This window comes from Acyrthosiphon pisum, chromosome A1, assembly GCF_005508785.2.
Source record: "Acyrthosiphon pisum isolate AL4f chromosome A1, pea_aphid_22Mar2018_4r6ur, whole genome shotgun sequence".
Lineage (NCBI taxonomy): Eukaryota > Metazoa > Arthropoda > Insecta > Hemiptera > Aphididae > Acyrthosiphon > Acyrthosiphon pisum.
The window spans coordinates 106,577,425-106,587,377 of NC_042494.1; positions in this window are offsets into that span (position 1 = coordinate 106,577,425).

The following is a 9,953-nucleotide window of genomic DNA, read 5'->3' on the forward strand; positions in this document are numbered from 1 at the left end:
GAAATGGACAGAGAGAAATGGAAGGAAGTGTGTATTGTGGCAATGGGCTTAAACAGCCAAAACAAAAAAAAAGTACCTACAATGAATTTTTTACCGTTTGTTTTTAACATAAACATGTTTTTGGGCTGGGTCAAGATATTTTTATTTTCTAACCGATTTTGCGTAACACTTTGTTTATTACCATAGAAACGAATAAAATGTAAAAATTACCTAATTCCCACCAGTTATATATTATAATTTATGGGTATATAATTAATGGTTACTTATTAATACATATTTACGGTTCATACATTTTCTCCGAATTGGAAAATATCGAGTAGCGTGCTACGTTTGTCAATTTAAATACATAAGTACAGACATACTTTTTTATCAAACCCTTGACCATTGCCCATTGGGTAATTTATTACATTGTTATTACTTATTATTTATTACCTATGATATTCAATTGTATAGAAATTAAAAACGAAATGTTAACAATTTACTATTTAGTTTGTCCTCAACAATTTATATTTAATGACAATAAAACAAAAACAAACAATTTTAAATAAGATTGTCCATTTAAAATGAATATTAAAATTATAATTTAGATCATCTTCAATAGTCTATTTTATCTCGCGAGTCAGTCAGTGTATAAATAAGGTCAAGGAAATAAGATTTTTCCTCTCTTATAGGAATAATCAAGGTTAGGTTATTAAATATACTAAAATAACAATTATTTTTAGGTACCTACCTAATTTCAATTTTTATATAATATTTTAAATTGTGGTTTAATGAATCAATTATATGTAACCATATATTTTGTTTTAATTTTTTTTATGAAGACAATAAATTACAAAGATTCAAGTATTCCACAACTGTGGATCTACACTATTTTTCCCAAACTCTTTAAGAATTATAATAATTTGTGCATTCTTTTTAAATACAAGGACATTGTATACAATTAAAATATAATTATTTTTTTATAAATTAAAATGCATTTATATTGATTTATATTATTAAACACAAACGAAATCAATAACAACTTGACAACTACGAATTGTTAATAGATTGAAAGATATAATATCATTTTTTTGAATAAAAAGTCATGGCCGGTAGCGCGTCTGGGCCCCCGGCTGTATTTGTATCGAGGGGCCCCGATTGTTCTATGAATATTGGATATTGAATATTGTTATATAATAAACCATTATAATAAATTTATAATACTATTATCATTTTATCAAAAAATTCTGATATAAAGCAAATCAATTACACAATTTGAATAGTATTAAAAATATTAAGTTGTATAATATTATAAGGTATTATTTATATTATTTATAAAATCTTTTAGAACTCTAAATAATTACTATAACTGTGTATTTAACTTAAATGTGTATCTTAAATAAGGAAGTTTTAAAAAAAATATAATTTTTTGAAATAACATTTTTGGGGGCCCTTCTGAATTAATGCATCCGGGGCCCTTTAAGTACCTACCAAGCGGACACTGTTTATAAGTTAAAAGTTAAGGTATTATATAGAAAGTTATGAAAATAATTAACATCGAAATCTAATAAGAAATATTTATTCTAATATAATTTAAATAAAAATGCATTCATGCATTTCAATATTTAACCAATATGATTTCGCACCCTCGTATTTAATGATCTCTGACTCCGGCTATACATGTTGGTCTGTCTATATTATACACTTTGTTTAAAAAAACGTATTGACTACTGGTAAAATAAAATACACTAGCAAAGCGTGTTGGAACTTTTGTCAATAGCTCTGCTTTTAATGTCTGACCATAGGTATAGTTATTTTTATTACAGATAAATAATAGAAACTTTAAAATATTACATTTCCATTAAATATTCCGGATAATATTAATATATAGACATATAGTACTGTAAACATAATTAATTATAAACTAATTACACAAATATTTGAAATATAATACAATGTTATATACAATAGACATCTTTGATAGTTAAATGTGGGATGAAATACATATTATAAATTAATATAATAATACGGAGTATGAAAGTACGACTGTTTTGAAGTGATTTTATTTTTAAAAAAATGTTATAATACCAATTATGCTAAATAGCAAATAGAAGCAAAATTTAGATTGCTTTTTCATTATTTAAAATTGAAATGGTATTGTGGTTAAGTGTCCCTCTATAGTCTATAATAGCCTTCGTTTATACCAGCCTATGAAGTTGAAGGTTGCTGTAGCCTATGACGTTCCCGTTCCACTCGATCAGGTTTTCCAACAGAGCATAACATTCTTTCCCTAGTACAAAGAAAACGAAATTCTGAAATTTGGTACCTATACAATATCTTGCGTATACCTGGTATCAATAATATCTCGAATTTTGTTATATTGATTTTAAAAAAACAATTGGCTAACACGATTTGGGGGGAGGAGGAAAGAAAGCCTCTCACCTTGACTTTTTTTTCAACTAAATAAATACGTGAAAATGTTTATGTACTGCAGTTAATTGAAACCTCTAAATAGCGGACACTCTCGTTCGCTGAAATTGTATCCACTATCCCGAGGTATCCGCTTTTCAGAGGGTTCAGTAAGGGGCGTTCTCATGGAGGGGGGATCATGGGGTTCAATTGACCGTATTAATTTTATTTTTTATTATAAAACAAATAATGCATCTTTATAATGTAGGTAGGTACTTGTCGAATTATATTACCATACAATTTCCCAATTCGTATTTTATCGTTAAATGCTTCCAACTTCGAATATGTACACTGCCCCACAGTTGCCGATACTTTTAATATACTTTTAATAGGTACTCAAAATATAAATTTGTTTTTTAGGCTTTCAGTGTTTATTTTCTGGAACTTATTCAGAAAACTTTGATGAACTTGTTGAAATTTACCTCGATACTGATAAGCTAACAGTTAAAAGCTTAAAGCTGAACTACATATATGTTATACCAAACTGAATAAGCATGTAAAATATCCAAAAAAAGTTGAGACAATGTGATAAAGAAATATTTCCCAATATACATTTTCTATTAAAAATTCTATGCACTTTACCTGTTTCAACATCCACCCCCGAGAGAACTTTTTCTTATTTCAAAAGGTTGAAATCTTATCTACGAAACACAATGACTGAGGTATTTTCTGGATATTAAAATAAAAATTTATATCAATTTTTATAACATTTTTTTTGTTTTTAGACTCGACTTAATGGCTTAGCTATGTTAGCTGTTCATAAAGAAATTCCACTAACAGCAGAAGAAGTTTTAAATGAATTGAGCAAAAAATCAAGAAAACTAGATTTTGTTCTTTAATTTTTTAATGTATTAGCAATATAATATTTAAATCTATAAATAATTGAATTTGTTGTTGATTAAAAAACAAAACAAAAAAAAAGGTCGTTAGGTAAAAGACGAGCTTCTTCAATTTTACTTGAACCCCCCCCCCCCCGCATAAATTTTCTGAGCACGCCCCTGGGTTCAGTAGGAAGTGTGTAGTTGGTTCTCAAGAAAACATCCGCTATTTAGTGGAGTCCGTTAAGAGAGTACCTATTCATCGTATATAATATGTATAAGTAATATGTTTTTTTTAATATCACCTCCGACCACCCTTCCAACAACATATTCTATCTACACCACTGTAATAGTGCATACAAATAGTATGGCAGCCAGGGGCGCCATTTGGGGGGGGGGGCAGGGTGTGCACTTGCACACCCTGTAATTTTTTTGTCCACAATTGGCCTAGGCCTAATTAATACTATGGCCAGATGGCCTTCAGTTTGCCAATCTTTAATTGTGCATGCACCGCAGCTATTCACTGATAATCATAAATAATATTATAATATTGTGTTCTTTAATTTGATAATTGATAAAATGATATCGGTATCACTTTATCCACTGGCACACACAAATATGTGTAAATGGTAAGTGGATACTGACAGGGGCGGACTGGCTATTTTTGGCCCGGGGTGCAAAATTAATTAGGGGCCCGTAATTTTTTTTCAAACCTACCTATATTAAGAAAGAGCCCTTTTTTTCATAAGTAAATATAAAAAAAAAATAAGAATAACATGTTGTTTATTTGTAGAGATGTTGAAATATGTTATTTTATTTTGTATAATACCGTATTATACCAGTATTATACCATATACTGACTGTGGTAATCGGGGGCCCGGATCATAAATACAAACGGGGGCCCGGGGTGCTACTTGGAGTATAGCACCCTGGGCCAGTCCGCCCCTGGTTACTGATAGACAAAAGACATAATAATAATAATATGCGTCTATTCTATCTAAAAATATCTTTACTATACACTATACAGTATATACACAGAATGTATGAACGGTAAAATGTAATGTGTTAACTATAAAAATATGTTTTTATTAAGTATGTTTTTGATACTGTAATGAATCTGTAATGAAAAACTGAAAACACTAGAAACGTTTTTTTAACGATTGGCCTGGAGGTGGGAAAAAATTGGCCTCTTTAATTGTTTGCACACCTTTAAAAAAAACTGAAATGGCGCCCCTGATGGCAGCCCGCAGCACAATATAGGGGAGAGGGGGGAAGTTGACTACCTTAAGGTTTGGTTAATTATCCTGCTACAAGCAATGGTTAGATTATCTTGAATTTTTTTACATGCAATTTATAGTTTACTAAGAGTAAATGGTAATTTTTTGGTTTCTTAATATTTAGTATGTACCTTATGTTTAAATAATAATATAAGTATGTAAGTTTGTCAATTTCATCAACTTGCTTGTTGAAGCAAGAATCTTGCTGATGACATCTCAATGGGGCAAGTCGACTTCTGATTTGATTCTGTCGAATAACATCTTATAAATCTCAATTAAATCTTTTAAAATAACTTTAATCAGTAGGTATATAATATTAATGTAGAAAAATATATTAATATCAAGATATAATTTGTTTTGTATAACTTTTTTTGGGTCTAAACTCTAAGTACATAGGTACACAACTTGATAAGCTTCATCGACACATAATATAGAATCTTCAAATACTTTAATAATCTTACAAATAATTAAAAACCATATTTTAATAGCATCACGTGACTTTCTTATCAAGTATATAGATACATTTGTAAATCATAGGAAGCTCTAAATGCAACCAGGCAACATCTATTATAATCTATATATATAAAAATGGAGCGTGAAAAATGTACGATTACCTCAGTAATCGAGTACGGCTGATCCGAATTGGATCAAATTTTTTTTAAGATATTCGTAATTGCCAGGAGAAAGTTTTTACAAAAGAAAATTTTAGGGAAATCCACCGGAAAAGTAGGAAATCTGGATGTAAAAAATACAACAGTGTATTATATATTGGTTGCTATAGGTTAAACGGGCGTGTTTGTAGATTAGTATTATTATTTTTTGTCAATATATATATATATGTAATATGTATATAACATAATATGATCAATATGATCATAATCATAATATGATCAATTAATACAAAATACTTATGGTGGATTAATATTATTAATCCACCATAAGTGGAATACGACAAACTTGGTATAACTTTGATACTTTAGAGTTAAATCATACACTTACGTACAAACAGCACGGGGTCCGTGATCTACCATAGGTAGATTGCCTACCTGATAATATTCTGCTGCGAATCAGAATTTTTATTCCGGGCAACAGAAAAGTTAAGATACATTTTGAACACCATACACCGAATATTAAATAACAAATTGAACAAAGTTTGAATCATATAGAGTTGGTACATTTAACGGGCAACGATGTGCACGGGATCAGCTAGTATTTTATATAAATTATAAAATCCAAATTCCACTCACTCACTCACTCACTCTTCGCTACATATCAAAAACTCTAAACGTACGAACCTAAAATTTGGAATATAGTGGTTCCTCTAATGATCTAGATAAAAAAGAATTTTCTGATAGGTATAGGTACGCATATGAAAGAGGTTGTCAAACAGGAATCTTGAGATTCACGGTGGAAATTGAAACTTTTTTTTGTTACTGGTTACCATTGGTTGTAAATTATACCTAATAGTATAATAGTAGAAATTAGTATTTTTTTTTTATGTGTGTGACGTTGGTTTTTCGGGTAAATCAGGTACATCTCATTACAAGCATGCATCAAATTGTCGCGTCTATAGCATCAAATAAAGAAACTATATCTTAAAACCATGTGTGTAGCTTATATATACAAAAACTACTCAATTGAATTTTACGAAAATCTCAGAGATGTCAGAAAAATTTAGAGAGTAAGTATAGTTTAATCCACGTTAAAAAGTATATACCAAGTGTTAAATCGATTCCACGGCTTGTGGTTGCCCATCTAGGTCGAATTACTTCTTAAAGCTAAATACACTGACGCCAATTTGTCCGTTAACTGAGGTACACTCAAACCAAGATACACCTATATAGCGTATATTATACTATATAGAATTTGCCACAAAAAAAAAACTACACACCTACGAAGCCGGGATATTCAGTCATAGTATCTTATATTTTATAATATATTTATAATTTCTTTTTCCCAGTACTTGTTCCCATGGCACATCTTACTAGGACTAAATCATAATTTCCTATGATAGTTTTCTAATACGAGCGATGCATTAATGCATTATTATAGCAGTGGTTTTACAAGGACTTGAATGCAATTTTATTTTTTGTGTGTCTATATTATCAACTTTTAGAGCAGTAAACATGTTTAAATCTTCAACTTTAATGGTCGTTTCTTATAACTAATTGAATCTTAAGTTGGTATTTTAAAGGGTCAAAAGTAAGTAATTTTAAATATTTGGGAAAACTAACATATAACGGTGAGAAAACTGGAATATTTGCGCAACACCTGTTTTCAACAATATCTGTCAAAAAAATGTTTTTCGTTTGTTGTAATTCGTAAAGTTTGATATTTAATGCAACGCGTCCCTTTGACCCTTTATAACTAACTATAGTTGTTTTTACAGCAACTCAAAATATTGAAAATACACAGACTACATTTCTTTATAAATATTTAAAGTTCATATTTCTTCAAAATATGTCGAAATCACAAATACAGTGAAACTTCAATATTACTAAGTCTCATGATCCATGGAGCATAAAACAAATTCGTATTATAGAGAATTTCGTTAAATAGAATTGAATAAATTTGGTTTCAATTTGGTTTGTTTCTCAAAAATATTTCGTTACACAGAAAATGTTGTAAATGGCGAAGTTCGTTATAAGGAAGTTACACTGTATGTATATTAAAATAATTTTTCTAGTTAAAAAATCATAATATATTGTATTAAAAAAAATTAAATTCCGGAGGTTTGAAAATTGAATAAAAGATTCCTAGCTTTTCCTATATTAGAATTTAGAATTGCAAAAAAGTTTATTAATCTATAAAAATATCAAGATTTAACTATATAATATAGGTACCTAAAGATGAGAATATATATATATTAAATATTAAATATATTATATACATATAATATATATTATATAATACTAGGTAGCTGATCCCGTGCACTTCGTTGCCCTTTTAATGTTCCAACTCTATATGACTCAAACTTTGTTCAATTCGTTATTTAATATTCAGTGTATGGAGTTCAAAATTTATCTTAACTTTTCTGTTACCCGGAATAAAAATGTTATCAATCTACCTGCGGTAGATCGCGGACCGCCTTGCTGTTTGTACGTAAGTATATGATTTACCTAATTCTAAAGTATCAAAGTTATACCAAGTTTGTCGTTTTTACTTGATTCCCCACCTACTAAGGATTAATATAATCAATTAATACAAAATCTTAACCGTGCTAAAATCCGATGAATAATAAAAAAACAAATTTAACCCTTTTTTAATTAGCCTATCGGCTATCTTCTTCCCAGAGGTCTAATCTACACACAAAATGCATTAATATATTATATATCTATCTATTATAATATTATAAAGCTGAAGAGTTTGTTTGTTTGTTTGTTTGTTTGTTTGAACGCGCTAATCTCAGGAACTACGGGTTTGAATTGAAAAATTATTTTTCTGTTGGAAAGTTCATTTGTCGAGGAAGGCTATATAACATCACGCTACGACCAATTAGTAGAAGTGCTCAAACAGGGATTTTGAGATTTACGATGGAAATATTTGTTTATAAATGCATGCTATTGGTTACGGGAGAAATAATTAATAGAAATAGTATTTATTTATTATTGGTTGCTATTGGTTAATCGGGCGGATCAGGTACAAGCATCAAATCGAATTTTCGCAAATTGCCTACCAGGGTGGCTGAGTCGTACTTACTGCCATAGGCGCAAATAGCGTTTAAGATTTGGGGGAGCTAATAGGGCTAATAGGGCCTTACTTTGATAATATTGAATAAGCTTAAAACAAAATGTAGGAAATGTTTGGGGGGGCTATATGGACATTTTTGGGGGGGGGCTAGCCCCTAAAGCCCCTCCCTATTTGCGCCTATGCTTACTGCAGTGAGTTACACCAAAAAAAAGTTGAACAATTACAATTTTTTTAAGAGTTGTCATTTTTTACGGACCATGAAGTGAGCAGGATCAGCTATATTATATATAAATGAATGTTTGTGTGCAGATCTCTGGGAAGAAGATAGGCTAATTTAAAAAGGATTAAATTTGGTTTTTTTATTCATCGAATTTTAGTACGGTTAAGTTAGGATTATGTATTAATTGATTATATTATATTAAAATAAACTTGGTATAACTTTGATACTTTAGAGTTAAATCATACACTTACGTACAAACAGCACTGGGTCCGCGATCTACCGCAGGTAGATTGCCTACCTAAAAATATACTGCTGTGAATCAGAATTTTTATTCCAGACCACAGAAAAGTTAAAATAAATGTTGAACACCATACACCGAATATTAAAAACGAATTGAACAAAGTTTGAGTCATATGGAGTTGGTACATTTAACGGGAAACGAAGTGCACGGGATCAACTAGTTATAATATAAAGTAATAATAATGATAATAAGTTTATTTCCCACCAAGAAAGATAATACAATGTAATAATTAGCATCATATGAAAAAATAATTATTATTATATTATAATAAACCTATTACCTATAACTATATTTGACGTTTTCAGCAGAAACTAGTTCAACATACCCCGATACCCGTATTTCTAATAGAAAAATAAATTATTAACGGTAATTTAAACAAATTATATAATAACCTTAGAAATAGTGTCTGGCACACCGTTTCCGTTCAGAATCGTTTTTCGTATCTAATGATTTATTATTGAATTCAAATTTAACAAATGTATCAATGACCAGGGACGATCTCAAAAAAAAATCATGGGGGGGTGTAATCTTCAAAATTGCAATCTTTGAAATTCAAAATTTTTGTGACCTATTAAGTTATTTTTAGTTACATTCTGTAAATTTATAATTTTTTTATTACCTTGTTTCAATTTTTAGTTTGAAATTTTGAATTCAATTTTAAGTGGAAACTTAGAAATACCTAACTTATTTTAAATTTATATCAGATTGAAATAACGTCAACAAATATATGAAATAGGTAATAATTATAATTCATCACTTATTTTTTATTACAAAATGGTTATAAAATGAGTTACAGTATTTAAAATTTTAAAAACTATTATGAATTATAATTGAACCCTGCGTTGCTTCAGCGTTGCCCATTTGTGTACAAGATCATCGATATCCAAACTATCTGTTATGTCTTTTTCACAACTCAACATCGTCAGTGCGTTTAATCGTTGATCAGCCATTTTCGATCTTAGGTAATTTTTTATTAATTTTAATTTACTAAACATTCTTTTGTCAGATGCAGTAGTAACAAGAGCAGTCAAAGCTAATTTTAAGCCTTGAAATAAACAGGGTAGGTTTTGAATGAAAAATTACAATTTACAACTCGTGATACTTTCTAAGTCCCAGTAAAATAGAATCGAATAAATATGAAGCTTACCGATGGTGGTATATGTTTTGTATTCCTTTTACTAGCGTCAAATGGGTTTTTC